The sequence below is a fragment of the Melospiza melodia genome, chromosome 3 (genome assembly GCF_035770615.1).
Source record: "Melospiza melodia melodia isolate bMelMel2 chromosome 3, bMelMel2.pri, whole genome shotgun sequence".
Classification (NCBI taxonomy): Eukaryota; Metazoa; Chordata; class Aves; order Passeriformes; family Passerellidae; genus Melospiza; species Melospiza melodia.
The window spans coordinates 2,377,574-2,394,201 of record NC_086196.1 but is presented as its reverse complement, the minus strand read 5'-3'; the positions used below and the strand labels follow the sequence as shown (position 1 = coordinate 2,394,201).

General features: G+C 42.4%; 1 long non-coding RNA gene across 1 annotated transcript in view; it reads right to left on the bottom strand.

Moving 5' to 3' along the window:
- LOC134416652 (uncharacterized) overlaps positions 1-16,628 on the bottom strand; it is a 75,909-nt gene that overhangs the window by 14,739 nt on the left and 44,542 nt on the right. The window contains exon 2 of the long non-coding RNA XR_010027310.1: positions 9,488-9,607. This is a non-coding gene — a long non-coding RNA (uncharacterized LOC134416652). The remainder of the gene's footprint in view (positions 1-9,487; positions 9,608-16,628) is intronic.

The window sequence follows — 16,628 nt, the reverse complement described above, 5'->3', positions numbered from 1 at the left end:
ATAAACTGGGCAGACCCCTCTGTAGGGTATCTTCTTGGTCTCTGGAAAATTGTCCACATTTTCCTCATTCTGAAACCCTAATGGGCAAGCAAGCAAACTTCAGAGCCATGTTGCAGCAGCTGCCAGGGCAGGCAAGTTGGCACCATGGAGAAATGCAGTCTTGCCTGCATAGGATCATAGAATCTTCAAGGCTGGAAGAGACCTTTAGGCTCATCAGATCCAACCCTCCACCCAGCCCTGCCCCTGTAACTCCTGAACCCCTGAACCACATCACCCAGAGCCAGATCCAGATGCCTCTTGAACAGCTCCACCACCATCCTGGGCAACCTGTTCCAACACCTGACCACCCTAACAGAGAAAAATATTTTCCTAATGTCTAATCTGAACATCTCCTGTCTCAAGGCGATTCCCTTTAGTCCAGTCACTGCAGCCATGGTAGAAGACACCAGCCCCAAAAACCTCCTTTCAGGTAGTGGCAGAGAGCAATGAGACCCTCCTGAGCCTCTTCTACTTGGAACTTGTGGAGGTTTCAGTTCAAAACCAGGCAGAAACACCAATTTTGTGTAGTGATTTTTGTTCGCATATTTGAGATGTCACTGTTTTTGAGATTTCTTGACCAATGCACCAAGGAATGTGGTGATTAGCCAGTGCTGCCTAATCACCAGTGCACTCACTTCTTGCTGTGAGGTAGGATTAGGAGAAAGGCAAACCAGGCTCAAAACTTTAAAAGGGTACAAAAAAATTTATTAACAGTAACTATAAGAAAGAGTAATAAAAATCAGAACAAAACCTTCAGAACACTTCTCCTCCCCCCACAACCTTTTCTTTCTTACTGACAATTTAAGGGAAAAAAACTTAAAAACCGTGACAGAACTAGACAACCCCAGCTCCCTCAGCTGTTCCTCAAAAGACATATTTTCCAGACCTCTCAGGAGCCTTGCTGCCCTTTGCTGGACAGGTCCAGATGTGGAGCTCAGCATGTCTGCGGAGTGCTGAAACACAGCTCTGCCAGTAGTAAGGTGGAAGATGGAAGCAGTCAGAGAATTGCCTGCCAGTGAGTGCAATATGTATATTGTGGTGCTGCAGTTCAGGAGAGAAACAGCTAACAACCCTTTCAGCAGCACAAAAACAAGATAACATTTTGTTAGAGTACATCGTGTGTATCAGCAATCACAAACTCAAAGGAGCATTGTGGAGCCGCAGAATGGAAACCAGCTAAAGGTATCACAATACATTTTCATTCTCAGACAGGCAATTATCTTCTCACTTTTTAGAGAAATAATGCTTTTGAATGCATCAGGAAGCTGAAAATGAAACATTTTCAGTATTACAGGGGACAAATTCCTGGTCAAATTTGAAATGTTTGCATAATTTTTAAAATCTTAAGCTACTCCCACCCCTCTCCCCAAACACCCGCCATTCCTTTCAAGTCCAGTAGGAATTTTTTTTCCCTGTTAACTGCTAGAGGGCTGCTAGGGGCTACCTGCAGCAAGTCAAAGCAGGACTGCCACCAGCAATATATTAGATCATCTCTGGCTTTGTTTAGGTGAATTCAGAGATGATTTGTGGCTTTGCTATTAACTACCAGATGTCTCTGTACTGTGCTGGGAATGGATTCCCACAGAGGTGGGCTCACTTCTTACAAATAGAGAAAATAGCATATTCTGGTGGGTTTTACTATGCCTGCTCAGTATGGCTCAGTATAATGTTAACAGTACATGTGCACACATCAGCAGAGATGATGAACTGTCCATTAAAATATCTCACCAGATTTTAAAACTACTGGACATCAAGAATATCTGTACTTGTGGTTCCACATCACACCTGAGAGCAGTGCTCTGCAGAATTATCAAAGAATCTGATTAGTGAAATGAATTTTGATTCTGTCCAGAAGTTGTAACAAATCAGTTTGCTGAGCCAGTATTTCCTCAGGAGTATGCAGGCCCATAGTAATTCCTGGTGAAATTAGAGGAGGAAGAAAACTGTCATTGCAGAAAAATAAACTTACATGCTGAAATGTACCCTGCATGGAGAAACTGAGCTTTGTTATTTTACTCAGCAGGACCACGTGGCGATAAAGTGGGATTGCTCTGGCATTTCAGAATTGCTGTTCTGTGTTGTAACACGGTCCTCGAAATGTCAGAGCCTTGAGGAAGTGATGGACTGGTTTCTTAGCAGGAGCAAATCCCCAGAGCTACCCTGGGTGTGCTGATTTGCACCATTCAGAGATTCTGTCACAATTTTAGACCACAAAGTAAATATTTAGGGGAACTAAGTTTATTAAATTTTAATGAAACCTTTGCTTTTGTAAAACTTACATATTTCCTTATCTTTACTTATAGAAGGGTGCATTTGTGTAGAGAATGGTTGGACTTTGGTAACCCCCTTTGCACAAAACAGCACAAGCCCCTACATGGCTGTCTGTGATTATTACATTAACACATCTCTATGGTTACACCACAGAAACCTTTAAGTGTGAATGCATTTTTTCTTTTAAGTACCAAGATGTTCCTGATGGGAAAAAAAATGACCTCTTCTTGGCTCCTGAGATAGAGTCAGGGATGTGATTAATGCTGACTGTATTCCACTGTTTTTCCCTGAAGACTAGCTATTAATATTTTGCAGTGATGTATGTCCTTTCAGTTAACCACAAATGGGTGGCCAGCAAGGTATCTAAGCCCATATTTTGCCTTAAAAAAATCACTTTCACTGTACCTTCACACATATGGTCACTGACTTAATATCCATGAACTGATCCCTTCCAAAAATGCGTGAATGAACACCTCATCCCATCTTACTTTTTTCCCTAGTTATCTGCTGTTTACAGCAGATCCAACAGCCTGTGAAATGGCAGGTATTTCTAGATTTGGTATATTACTAAGTTAACTCATAGTGGCAAGCTGCTGAAAAGCTTTTCTCATCTGTTACTACGTGCTCTTTGATATACAGCCTGGTGAAGTCAGTTTGATTTGGCTTTATTTGGGTTCTATCAGTTGTATCATTGGATTGGCCTAACAAAATAGCTGAAACTTTCAGAAGGATGCACCTCTCATTTTCTTTTAAGCAAGCATATTAATAGGGAAGAAAGGTATCTGAGATCCAAAGCCATGCTTTGTTAGACAGATGTGCACAAATAAACCGAACAACCTCCTGAAACAAATTGAACCACAACAAGAACAGAGCAGCGGAACAAGCCAAGGTACTGATGGGTGAGACAAATTAAATAAAAGGCTTGAAAGCAAAATGGGTTAGTGGAAGTTTCCTCACTCTTCACTTTGTCCAGCAACTTTCAGGTTTTTCTCCAGATCTATGAATTTCTTATGGTCCTCTCTAGATTCTTAGGAAAGCCTCCTTTCTTCTACAAGCACAAACCTTTGCTTCCTGCTCCAGGCAGTTCTTTTTGTCCACCCAGATATTTCTTCGTGTGCCCTGTGGTGCTGCCCGCCCTGTGCTCATGGTCTCTGCCACAGTTGCCAAGAAAGAGCACTTTCCTTCCTGTTGCTCCTCCAGCCCCTCTTTGCTGCTGCTGCCCACTGCCACAGCCTCCCTAGCAGAGCATCCTGCCCTCATCCCAGGCACCATCCTGCTCAATGCTGTAGGAACATGCTATGGGAAGAAACTTCTGGCATGCTCAAAGCATGAGTCTGTAGCAATTTACCTTTGCTGTCTCCCCAGCGTCATTCATTATAAGAGCCTTGACTTCTCTTTAAATTTGATTGCAAGGTTCACAGGAGGGGGGAAGCCAGCAGCTGACTCACACCCTGCACAGACAAGATCTGCTCTTTGTCAGATATCCTGGGGATGCTCCCAGAAGAGATCAGGGAAGTAAGGGGACGATGGAGGCTGTTGTGGGATAGGTTTTGTGTGCAAAGAGTTCTACAGGAGTGGGACCTGGAGTGTTGGCACAAGCAGTCTTGTGGCTTCAGAAGTTAATGTCTGCCAGGGCATTTTCCGTCTCAGCTTTCTCACGTTATAATTAAGCTTTTATATGAACTCCAAATCTGGATTACAAATTATTCAGATGCAGTGTCAAATCATTTTGTCTTATTCTTGACCTTCTGTCTCCTTTCTGTTCATCAATTCCTCATTCTGTGTCCTGGTGCCCAGAAATTGAAGTGTCCTTTTAGAGTCAATTTTACAACATATATTCTTTAAAAAATTATGTTTTATAATTTACAGTCATTTACATACATTTTTTGAGCCCTGCAATGATTGGACCTCTTGGCACTAACAGATTTGCATCAAGTGAACATTGCCTATGAATTAGTGTCTAGTCCTCTAATAATATCCCAAACACCTCTGTTCAGTTCTTTAGAATATTTGGTAAGACTAAGTTTGCTGTTTTCCTTCATGCAAACCAGTGATAGAATGTAGAAACCAGTGAGCATGCCCCTGGGACCTGGGAGTCTGGGCTTCATCAGGGCTTCAAACAAATCTCACAGCCAAAGAAACAAACCATCAGAGACACAGAGCCATGTGTATGTGCTTCTCCCCTTCAAGGGACTCTTTTTGCTCTGAAAAGCTGGAGCACAACTGTTGTACATGTAATTTCAAAAATCGCCTCCCCACCTCTTGGTAAGCTACCATTTTGACAGAAGTGTCAGTGTTTGTGCCTTTGAATAATTTTGATGAAAGAAAGGGTAAAAAAGTGTCCTCCTTTCTAAAGAGCTAACAGCATGTGGTGTCCCTCACTCAGAAAATTTTCTTGAAAGTGCCTGTCCCCCAAAGACAAGTAATGAATGCTCCCGTTGCCAGGAGGCAATTGATATCTTCATGTGGAGGGCTTAATAAATTAAAGCACAGTGGTCAGCTTCCCAGAAAAATGTCACAGAAGGGCAGGTGTCAGGGAGAAACTATAGTAACATGGGAGGCAGGTACAGAGAATTAGCAAATTCCAGACAAATCAATTCCTGCTGCAGTTTACCATCCTAAAATTGCATGAAAATGAAGGTGAGCTGAAAACCTAAAATGCTTTTACAACAAATAAATAAGATTCTGGAAGATCTATATTGTTTAATGAACATGGTCTGAGTATTAAATTTCATTTAATTGTGGGTTATTTCTCTGTGTTGCAAGACTTGGGACTTATGGAAACTATCTTATTAATTTATTGGGGTATTTTTTGCCTATGATTATTTTCTTGCAGTGTCTGCAGCCTTCCAGAGTCTGCACAGAAGTGCACATGAGCCAGGAAAATTAAGCAAGTTTTCATCTATGATTATACCAATGATCATATAAATCAGCCAGCTCACTCATTGATGTGAAATGGTAAAAAATAAATAAGACCTATTTTTAACTTAGTTCACTTCAGATGGTCATATTGAATGAGTATAAATATTAGAGATGGGGATGTTTTTCCTAAATATTGCCCAGACCATCATATTGATTTCAAAGGATGGCTCCTTACTAAAATCAGTAATTCTGCCAAACAAAATCAGAGACAGCCTCAAGGAACAACAATGATATTTGGATTTATATGTTCAAAGAACCCTAGATTTAGAGTTTCTACCCATCTTAGTATATTTTAGAGGTATTTTAAAACTACATCTAAAATTGAGGTCGTTGGATTTAGACCCTTTAAGATCACTGCTGAATTTTGAACTGGTTTCTTTAGAGTTTTTTTTTGGGTTTTTTTATCTGCAAAGACCCAGCAGAGCTGATGTAATCTCTAATGGCAAAAGCAAGGCAGGGCAGTACATTCCTTCTGTTGCTTTCAGATTTGTAATGTCATCTGCTGCATCAGGAGAAACGTAAATCCTTAAATTTAGATGTCTGGAGCACAGTTTAGCTGTTCCTGTCTTACTCTGGTATTTGAAATAGTTTGCAGTGTGAGCGCCAGGGACTGATGCCTGCTTCCTAATGTACCCAATGCTAGAGACCTTGTGCTCTCTCTGTTAACAATCCTTTAGTAGGTTTTTTACGGCTTGGTGAGCGGGCAAGACTCTGTGTAAGACCACAGAAAGTAGATTTGGCCAAGGTTTTTATAGAAAATGCAAATATTTTAGGGTTGTTGAGTAACATTTTATGTCACAATGAAAAAGACAAGCTATGTTTACCCTTTAGAAATAACAGATGGTTATTGTAGGGTGTGGGGAAAAGAAACACAGAAGAACGGGTTGTTTCCAATGGGGATTTTAGGAGACGTGGAAATTAAAAATATGGGGGGATGGAGGTGAAAAAATAAGTTCCAAGGAGGCAACACAGTCATACATGGCATATTATTCTGCAGATGAATTCTCAGTTTGGTGCCATGTCCGCTCATGTTTCCTTTTGAACACCCAACCTGGACTTCCAAACAGATGCATGAACATATGTCAGTCTTGTGTCTTTAGATGCTAAATTGCATTCCAAGAAATTTAAACTACCTGAATCCCATCTTGAGAATAAACTTTCCTGGGAAAGGAGTTGTAGTGATAGCTGCCGGGCCATTCTGTGGTGATAGTGGGAAGTGACTGACTTGTTGGCAAAAGAGGAAGGGCTGAGACACAAGGAAGTGTCTTAAGCTGTCATTCATTAGAGGAAACATGGGAAATTTTGAAATTCCTGTTCAGAGGCTTAGACCTACCATGTAAACATTAGGAAAATTCCACTAATACACTCAAGTTCTCTATGAATAGCTTGATTCCTGCCTCATGGAGTCGTCAAGGTTTCCAGATCCCAAGCCACTTATCTCCACTAGAAACAGGGCTTCCTTGTTCTGCTTTCTCGTAACAGAGCAGATGCCAGTCTGGGTCGCTGCTGGGGCAAGAAGGCTCTCAGGGAGTCCAAACCTGGTGCAGGCACAGCCCTAATGGCTACAAGGTGTGCTACAGGATACAGGAAACAGGGCCCATTTCTTCTACTCACTCAGGCGTTAATTCTCTTCAATGAGAAATTAAAAGAATAAGACCTGTGTGAACAGGGGAATGCAAGTTGAAAAGGGGTTGACCCACTTTCTTTCTTTTCTTATGCAGCACCTCCTAAATCATGCCAGGGAAGATGGATTATACTTTCAGTCATGAGATAAACCTGTAAACTACTTCTTGTCTGCAGCACTTGTGTATTATAGATCTTGTGTCTCCTGAAAGATGAATAATTACAGTCCCTGGGGAGACCCTCTTTCAAAAATGCAGTCATCATGGATTCTGCAGTGTGGGATAGCTGTATGGACAATGATGATAAAACAAACAACCTTTTTGTCCCCAACAGGCATGAAAGTGAAATGGGAAGAGAAGACAGCTCTCATTAGATTAATGAGCAAGGCTTCCAATTTCTGGATGAGTTTCTGTTTCCTTTGCTTTGATGAAATAAATACTACTTGATAAGGACAACCAAGTACCATCAAATCAAGCTGTTTCATTAACCAATTGCATACATCCTGATTTAAAGCAGACTTCTCCCAAAACAATGTCCTGTGGATAGAATGGATCCTTTACAATAAATTGGCTGGATTTTCTTCGCCTCTTTTCCTGTTTGGCAATCTGTCTTCATTGAAAACTTGGTGAATCAGATAGCAAAACCTAATGAGTTTTGCATCATAAATCTGTAATGTGTATCATGGATGAATTCTTCCATGTGCATGTGACATTTACACTATATTTAGAATGTTGGGCCTACTCGTTATCCAAGTGCTACAAGAAGAAGAGTTTATAAGAATTCTCTTTGAGCATGTGCTCTGAATGTAACACATAGAGGTGCTACATGGGGTCTCTTTTCAGGAACCTTTTTGAAGTGTATATTGTAAAGAACATAGTGCAGAAGACACAGCCATTGTTATGAAGCAAATGAGCTTTCCAAGTTGAGGCATCTTCTGGGGTAGAAGGAGAGTTCATTGTTACCATGCATGCAAAAATCACTAAGTGATACTTCTCTGTCTGCCTCTGTTTGGTGCCACTGGACCAGGTGGTACAGCTGTACTCTTGCTTTGCTAGCCTTCATGGTACTAAAAGGCATAATGGTCACAGAGACCCAGCCACCCTGCCACCAAGAGATGCAGAATACAGTCAAGCTTAAATTGCCTTCGCCTACCAACGACATTTGCCACCATGCCTCATTTTAGAAAGAATCAGACATTGCTTCATTGATGCATTGGCCTAGGATTGATCTGGGTAGAAAAAAGAGACAGGACTGAATAACTACACAAGTCAAAATGACCTTTCCAGTAAGGTGACAACAGCTGCAAGTGCATAGAGACACAGAGCTTGAAATCTTTGCACGCAGGCAAGGAAAGCTCGCCATTTTGCCTCTGGCATTTGGGCTCAAAGTAGGAAAAGGACCAGAGATGTCTTCAGCTACCTCATTAAGTGAAAGCACAGCTACTCTCTCAGGAGTAGGGTAGGGTGTTTGTCGCTCTCCAGCTTAAATGACATATTTCAAAGCCAATGTTGTTAGCTTCCAACAATGCCTCAACCTTGAAAAGAGTTTCTGTGCAGAAAATCTTGAAACAGTAAAGCATCTTATAGCTCTAGGAAGACAAATGGTTATCAGCATTTACAAAGATTTTTGCTCCTACACAATAGGGTGCAATTCAGGACATACATGTATATTTTTATTACTGCTTGTATTATTGCTACTACCAGTACTTTTGTTGTTATCATGATGAGAGCCAGCACAAAAGGCCTGTGAATATGCTCCTTGATATACAATACCTGTCTCTCCAGAATGACAATGATTATACAGAAATGGAAGGGAAAACAGCACAATGAAGTAAAAGTCCCAGCATTTAAGCTCCATCAGTCCTTAAGCAGTGACTCTGGGGCCCATCCAAAAAACCAGGATGTATTGATTAGACATGGGACACATACCTGATAAAGCTTCAAACACAGAAACCAAGTAAGGTCTTGTCCAATTTTTCTCATGTTACACAATACAAAATTGCCTGAACAAGCAATAATAGACTATATTTGAACTGATCATTGCACCCTCTTTATCTACACCCGCATTTAAAATTCATATCAATATCACTTTAGGTCAGAATCAATAGCAAAACTCCAAGTTCTTTCAGCTTGTCCTAGTATAAAGACTAGCTGTAAAAAAATCTAAACATTTTCATTATTTCTCTTGGGTCACAATATCCTGGTTTAAGACAATTAGAACCCTAATGTTATCTCAAGTGCCAGCACTGGCTTGAGGTCGTGATGCTTTTTCTCCCAATGTCTCTGGCCATGGCACATTTCCTAGTGGTGAGCTGTCCCATATTGTTTTAGAAAATAGCATTTAACCATTCAATATTTTGCTGGTCGACATTGTGTCATGAAGCAGTGTTCTGTCAAGCAGTTTGAAAAGGGCAATGGCTTGCAGAGTGCAGACAAAAAAAAAAAAACCCACCAACAAATAAAAGAAAAATATTAATTTGAAAAAAAAAAAAAAAAAAAAAAAGGTTGTGCAAAATCCCCAAAACTCTGGAGATTTTGGCTTGTTTCTCACAGTGAGTCATAAAAGAACTCCGAGAATGGACAAGTTCAGAACCTGAGAGGATGCTGCATAGTTGCTCTAGAAAAAGACTTACCTAAATATGTGCAGCCTTCTGTAGTCCAAGTTAAGAGTGAAGACCCTTCCATTCCACTCCGCTTCCCGCAGCCCCTCCGTGTTCCCAGGATGGGGATCCCACAGGAGAAGTGACCTTCAGCTGGCATCAGATGGAGAGAAGGGAGAAGTGTCAAGAAACAGTGGGCTAGCATGCAGCCAGCTTTTTACATGTTTGAGGGCATTTCTGCTACAATGGGAGCGATGACATTAAGCAAAGAAAGGAAAAAGGGTTGTGTAAGATTTCCCTGTGGTGTGTGTGAGACAGGAGAAATAGCTTCAAAAATTCCTGTGAGCTGAGAAACGATGTCCAGTTCTCATTATGGTGACTCTTCCAAGAGCTGAAATACAAAAGCTGCTGGCAGAGCTGTGGGAGTGAGCCACAGTGGCCATCAGAGAAGAGAACAGCAGGAGGAGAGAGGGAGCAGGTGATAGAAATAGGTCACTCCATCAGATCAGATCAGTCTAAATCAGGCCTCACACCTTGTCAGAAGTTAATAGTCTCAGACTGAGAGGGAAGGTTACAGTGTGATGGGAAAAGCAACCCACCAGCCTCCCCCAGAAGACTGCAAATTTGTTTGAGCTGTAAATATATTTTACCAATTATTTATTGCAACTCTACCTTGTCAGAGTGTTGGGGTTTTTTCTCCCTTAAGTGAGAATGTTGCTTATCAGCAATTTGATCCCTCTTTGCAATGGATTAAGTTCTTCAAGCATGACAAAGTCCACAATGGCTTTCCTAAATTTTCCGGGGTGCACTTTCCTAAAATTTGCACTTTGTAGCTGCCAACTGAGTCTTGGCAGGAAGGATACACACCTTTAGTTTTAAAGGCTACCAGCTTTGCACGTGCTCATTGTTATTAGTGGGAAATCTGTTTTTAGTATTTAGTATTTAGAATTTAGTTCCTAGATTTCCCTTTTGGCTGACTACCTTCCTTGCTTAGTAGGATGCAGTAGGGGAGGGTGGTGCCTGGGCCTTGCAAGGGAGATCTGACTTGAGTCAGTCACAGCACTTCTGTGTCAGCCATGGTGGTCTTACAGCCTCGGCCCACCCCTTTCATTTTCAATATTTTTGAGAGCTCATATTTAAGGAAACGGGAAGGGGTGGAATATCTATGTGGTTATACCTGCTTTATCAATATATAAAATATCATCATGTCAGATGTTACATGCCCTGCAATATAGGTGATTAATTGTTATATAAAATGATGGAGAGAGAGGAAAAGAGGGGGAGAAAGGCTGCTAGTACTAAACTTGTGGATTCAGGAATTTTCAGGATGAGGACAAGAGGGGAAGGGAAGGGAAGGGAAGGGAAGGGAAGGGAAGGGAAGGGAAGGGAAGGGAAGGGAAGGGAAGGGAAGGGAAGGGAAGGGAAGGGAAGGGAAGGGAAGGGAAGGGAAGGGAAGGGAAGGGAAGGGAAGGGAAGGGAAGGGAAGGGAAGGGAAGGGAAGGGAAGGGAAGGGAAGGGAAGGGAAGGGAAGGGAAGGGAAGGGAAGGGAAGGGATATTCTCACATTTCTATGTTCTGCTGTTCAAGGAAGGATCTTTCATTAGGCTTTATTCTGTTTTCAACAAGATACTGGTTTCTGTTCTTGATGTAGCTGCTGTTGAATTGCATCCTACCCTGCAGGTGTTGCCTTCATCTCTGAAGCAGGCATGCTTGAGCCCATCTGGGTGTGGGAGGGCACTAGCCTCCTAGCATATTTTACCAAAATCAGGTGCTGACCTGTAAAAATAAAACAGAATCCCAGATACTGCATTTTCATGCATGACCTTTGCCTTATCGCACTGCTCCTCCTTGCCCCTCCTATTCTGGAATGCAAGGTAGGGAGGTGCTTGTGTAGTCTCTAATATTTTAAAATACATCAGAAATACTGTATAGCAGTAGAGGAAGGTACATATGGATTTGTATGTGTGTGTGTGCACCCATCACTCTTGCCTACCAGATTAAATATACATGAGGATCGCTCAAGTGTTTATCTGTTCTTTCCACTGGCTGAGCCTGCAAAAATGCTTTTATTGGGTAGAGTTGTGTGCTTTGGAGGTAGAGGACATAAATGTCTTGACTGAATCCTGCATGCATATATTCATCCTGAGTATAGTTACACCAATTATTTTACCATCAGAACTCACTCAGCTGAAGAGTTCTCTTATTTGTATTAGCATCTAGTATGGGGAATGAATTTTCTTTGACTCTATTTTGATACAGTCCACTAAAGGAAGAGGTTAGGGTGGTAAACATGGCACAAACTATACATGTGCTCGGGTCTGCAGAAAGATGCGCAGGGAAACGAGTGAATAACACCACCCCAGGGAGCTGCAGGGAGCATTAATTCATGTGCTCTTCTGCTGGCTGCTGCTGATCGTATCCCCAGTGGAAATCCTCCAGGTCACTGAAGAGGTGAGCCCTCATCGCTTCCCCAGAGCACGGCAGTCGCTGTGCATCTCCCTGCTCCAGATGGGGCAAGGCAGAAAAGTCTTGGGAAGGATGTAACTGTCAGGAGCACCAACCTGGTGGCAGTTGAGTTATTACAGGAAAATGGAGTACAAGCCTTGCAATGAGCCCAGTAAAAGCCAAAGGGGAGCATCATTAAAAGGTGCATTGTAACAGACACTTTACAGAGTGGTGCTCCCTGGAGGGGAGAAGAGCCCTGACCAAAGTTCTCTCTTTCTTGCCTGAGATGGATTGGCGAGGAGGTGCAGTCTAGAAAAAGTTAGAGCCATGATTAATAGCAAAAGTACAGTTAGTAACTTCAGAGAGCATATCCGCAAGATAATTTATGACAGCAAAGGAGGGAAGGGTATGTACCGTGGTGTTTGTGTAAAAGAAGGGCAGTTCTGCAAAGCAGGCTTATAAATACAAAAAATGAAAAATGAGGATATTTTTACATTTCCATAGTTGAGAAGGTTTGAAGGCAGAACTAATTCTTAACTTTTTTTACAGAAACAGCTCTTTCCATTAACTGTTCACAGGGGTTGGTTGCCCCTACAAGGAGTTTTTTTTTGATTTTTTTTCTTAGTTACTTTTCTAGGAATAGAGTCATTCACACCTCAGTGGCATCAGTTTGTTGTTAGATATGTGTAAGCAACTGGGAGCCAAAAATGGACCTATGTCACTTTGATTTTTCTCTTGGGCAGTTGAGAGACCAACTGACACCAAGCTAGGGTACAAAATCACTCACAGACCGGGGCATTTAGAGCTAGAAGGTTCATATATTGGCAAAATTGCTGATCACTTCTTCACTCCTCAATGCCTGCTTTACCAACGGCAGTGGGCAAACCTGAAACATCCTTGGAAATAAGAGGCACTACTTGGGTTGATTCAGCCCTCTAGGTTAGCTTGAAACAAGCCTAGTGGCTTTCTCTCAGTGTCCCAGGAGTATTTAAGTCCACCTTCCCTGGGGACCAGAACAGCCTCAGGTGAGCTTCTCCTCATCATGCTCGTTCAGCCATGCAGCTTTGAGTGGGGAAGAGCAGAGTAATTTCCCTTGCTAATACCTGTCATTTCCCTGGATTTCCAGAGAACAGACTTTGGCCTTTTCAGGGATCTGCTTGATAGAGCACTGTGGGATAAAGCCCTGAGGGAAGAAGGGCCTGAGAGAGTTGGTTGATATTCAAGAATCACTTCCTCCTCCAAGCTCAGGAGAGATGCATCCCAACAAAGAGAAAGTCAGACAAAAATGTCAGGAAATCAGCATGGATTCAATATTTTCTCTTGAGCAAACTCAAACACAAAACAGGAAGCAAGGATACCTGAGAGGAAAAGAAGAAATTGTCCAAACAGCCAGGTATCAGGTTATGAAAGCTAAAACCCTGATAGAATTGAATCTGGCAAGGGACATCAAGAGCAACAAGAAAAGCTTCTGTTGGTACATCAGTGATAAAAGAAAGAGTAAGGAAAATGTTTTCAAAACATTCTTTACTCAGAGGGTGTAGCATTGGAACAGGTTGCTCAGGGAAGTTGTGGATGCTCCATCCCTGGAAGGGATGGCCAGGCTAGATGGGGCCTTCAGCAACTCAATCTGAGTTGTGAATGGCATCCCTGCCCATGGCAGGAGGGTTTGGACTAGGTGATCTTTGAGGTGCCTTCAAAAACTACCCATTCTATGATTTCATGATTCAGTCCATGACCTGATCAGATGCATCCATGAGTCGTAAATGAACTGGTGGAGGAAGTTGCTAGGTCACAGTCTGACATATTAGGAGAAGTCATGGGAGTCTGGGAAAGTTTTCTATGACTGGAAAAGAAGAAACATAACCCTCATTTTTGAAAAGGGAAAAAAGCTTCAAGTGTGTGTCACCATCACTGAGCCAGAGCGTGGAGGATGCAGGGCTGCTTTTAAGTCACTAAGAACAATTTATGTGATGGAGTGGCAGTGGACACTACTGTGGAGAGCCTGGTTCAAGCATTGCTTAAAGAAAGAGGCCATGAAGGTATACCGCTGATGGGAAAGTAAAAGGCAGCTGTAAAGCAGCAGTTCCCAGGCTTGATTTTGTAAATAACTAGGTTCTCAGACACCTTTTCTATAAACAGCAGGCTTCTCAGACAGTCTTCTCATAACAGTCCTTGGCTGCTCTGGGAACAGATATGAAGGTTTTGAGAACTTTTCATATCACAGTGAGAACACTGGTCCTGTTTTCAATAAACAAACCACAGGTATTGTAAAACAAAAGGAGGGGTTAGAGTTTTCTCTGTAACCTATCGTGAGCTCGAATTTTGCAATATGCATGAAGTTAATTAACACTATTATAAAGGGTGACTGATTTGATCAATAAATCGGAGTCGATGCTGATCAACAACAAGATGGGTCGTCTCCCTTCACTTTCAACACACTACTCTATGTAAACATTGGCTCAGTTTAATAGCAGGGAACTAACTAGCTGGAAGGCTGCACAGTGCCTCCAGATTAGCAATTAGCATGGTAGGGGTCATGACAAAACAGCCAGAGTTGGAAGGACGCTATTTTCACAGTCCAGCTATATATTTCTTTTGCCAAGGCCAGGAGTAAAAAGATCCCAAGCATGCTGGTCATTAAAAAGCAAGTTCCTTGAAAGACATGTTCACTAAGCTGTCAGGGAGCTGTTAGCAGGGAAAGAGCAGGCAGATAGACAGACTCCCACAGGGGCCTGAAGAAGCAGAGCATGCCTCTATACTAGAAAGAGGTCAGAGGAGCAGCTAACCCTGGAACTGTGACAAATCCTACGTCTCAATCTCTTCTACACACTGGCTTTTCCATCCCTCTAATCCTCTTTGTCACCTGTCCCCAGGCCTCTGTTATTCTTACCATATCTCTTTTTCAATCTGAAATAACCAGAATGGAGCAAAGGTCTTCAATTTATATAATGGAACAGAAATAATACTAAAAATTTTCCCCCACAGAGTCTGAGATATCGATCAGCATAAAACAGCAAAGTTTTCAGTAATCTGCCCGGACCTTTGTTTTTTTCTAAATGGTTACAGTTAATTCAGAACCCAGCAATGCATATGGGTAGTTCAAATGGTATCTTGCAGCGTGCATTACCTTGCAGTTGTTCTCTGCCATCTCAGTGCCAGTTCTCCTCACTGATTATCAGAGGAGGTACCAGTGCAGCAGCTGATGTTTTACAACAGGATATAAAGAGATGGCTGTTCTGGGAGTAACAAGGCAGGGGTCTAGAGAAACAGGAGTATTGAACTCTTAGGAAAGCACTAGATGCAGCTTATGTAGGAAAGTTTAAGCATGTTTAAATTTCACACTGTTGTTATTTTTGCTCTCCTATTCCCACTCTGGGCAGGCTCACTGTGACTGAAACACAACAGCGTCCATGAACAAGGAGTGACAGTGCCACTGCCAAGGATTCTGGCTTCATCTAATTTGGAGAAGTGTCATCTTCTGCTATTCCTTGGTTCCCAGCCCTGAAAGTGTTGGGAGTGGCACCTGTCAGCTGCAAAGGAGAGCCTTCATCCTGAGCCAGAGATGGCTGTGGGAAAGCTGGGGCAATACAACTGTGATAAGTCACATGCTGCTCATGGACCAAGCAGGGTGATGGGGCAGATCTCCCCACAGTCACCTTGTGGAAGTGGCTGCTGGTTTTCCTTCCTCACAGGCTTGATCCTGTCTCCACGGGGAACAGGAAGACTTTTATTTTCCCCTTTCTGTGTCCTCTTACCTTCTTTCTTCCACTGATGTTGCCAAGATGTTGGCTTCTGCCACTGATGCCTGCTGTTGGAGGCTGGTGTGCCTGATACTGGGTAACAGTGGTAACAAGGGACCTTTTCTTCTCTGCTGTTCCTCTCCCTTGCTCCACCCTCAGACTCCTTCCCCACTTCTACATCCATTTTCAAGCCCATTCTTCTTCCTATGCTCTTCCTCCCAGCTATGTCAGAAAAAGGAAAAATAAGTAACATGCAGGAAAAAAACCAAACTATTGACATTGCTGCTAATTTCAGCAGTGACTTTTCCAGGCTCACGCTGTGTGAGCCAACTTTTATTGCCCGTTATAAAACAATATGTCCTAATAGGGGGGGTGCAGTGCTCTGTGCTGCCAATAAGAGGGCATTTAGCCTGGAAATCTGTGACTGTAATTTATTGTCAGGCATGCCCCATGCACACACACACAGGTAATGATGGTGTTAGCCGCCTGACAAATTACAGGGCCTTGCACATTTGACCTCCTCCCCTGCCCTGTGTGCGGTATCGCATCTCCCAGGGGGTTCATCCTGACATCCCACCTCTGAGCAGCTTCCAGCTGCTGCCATTTTGGATACCCTGCCTATTTATTTCTTTCCAAAGATCCTCCCTGCTCTCACTCCTGGGGTTATTCTGCTTTCACTGCTGCTGTGTGCAGGGATCAGTTTCGTGCCAAGCCTTGCTTGAGGATCAAATACCTTATAATTTTACTGATTAGAACTGTGAACTTTATAACAGTGGTGGAAAGGAGAACATCAAAGACTTCTGCCAAGATCTTTAGCTTTTGTCTTTAGCCCTGAGTATTCTCCAAATAGCAGACTTCAAAGCTGAGACCTTTTCCTAGGTACGGGAAAGTTATTCCAGACATTTAATGAATCACTTTGGATTAATTAAGTTTAATATTTTTTTCCTTCTGGTCTGCATACAGTTCACCTTACAGTAACCAGAGCTTGAG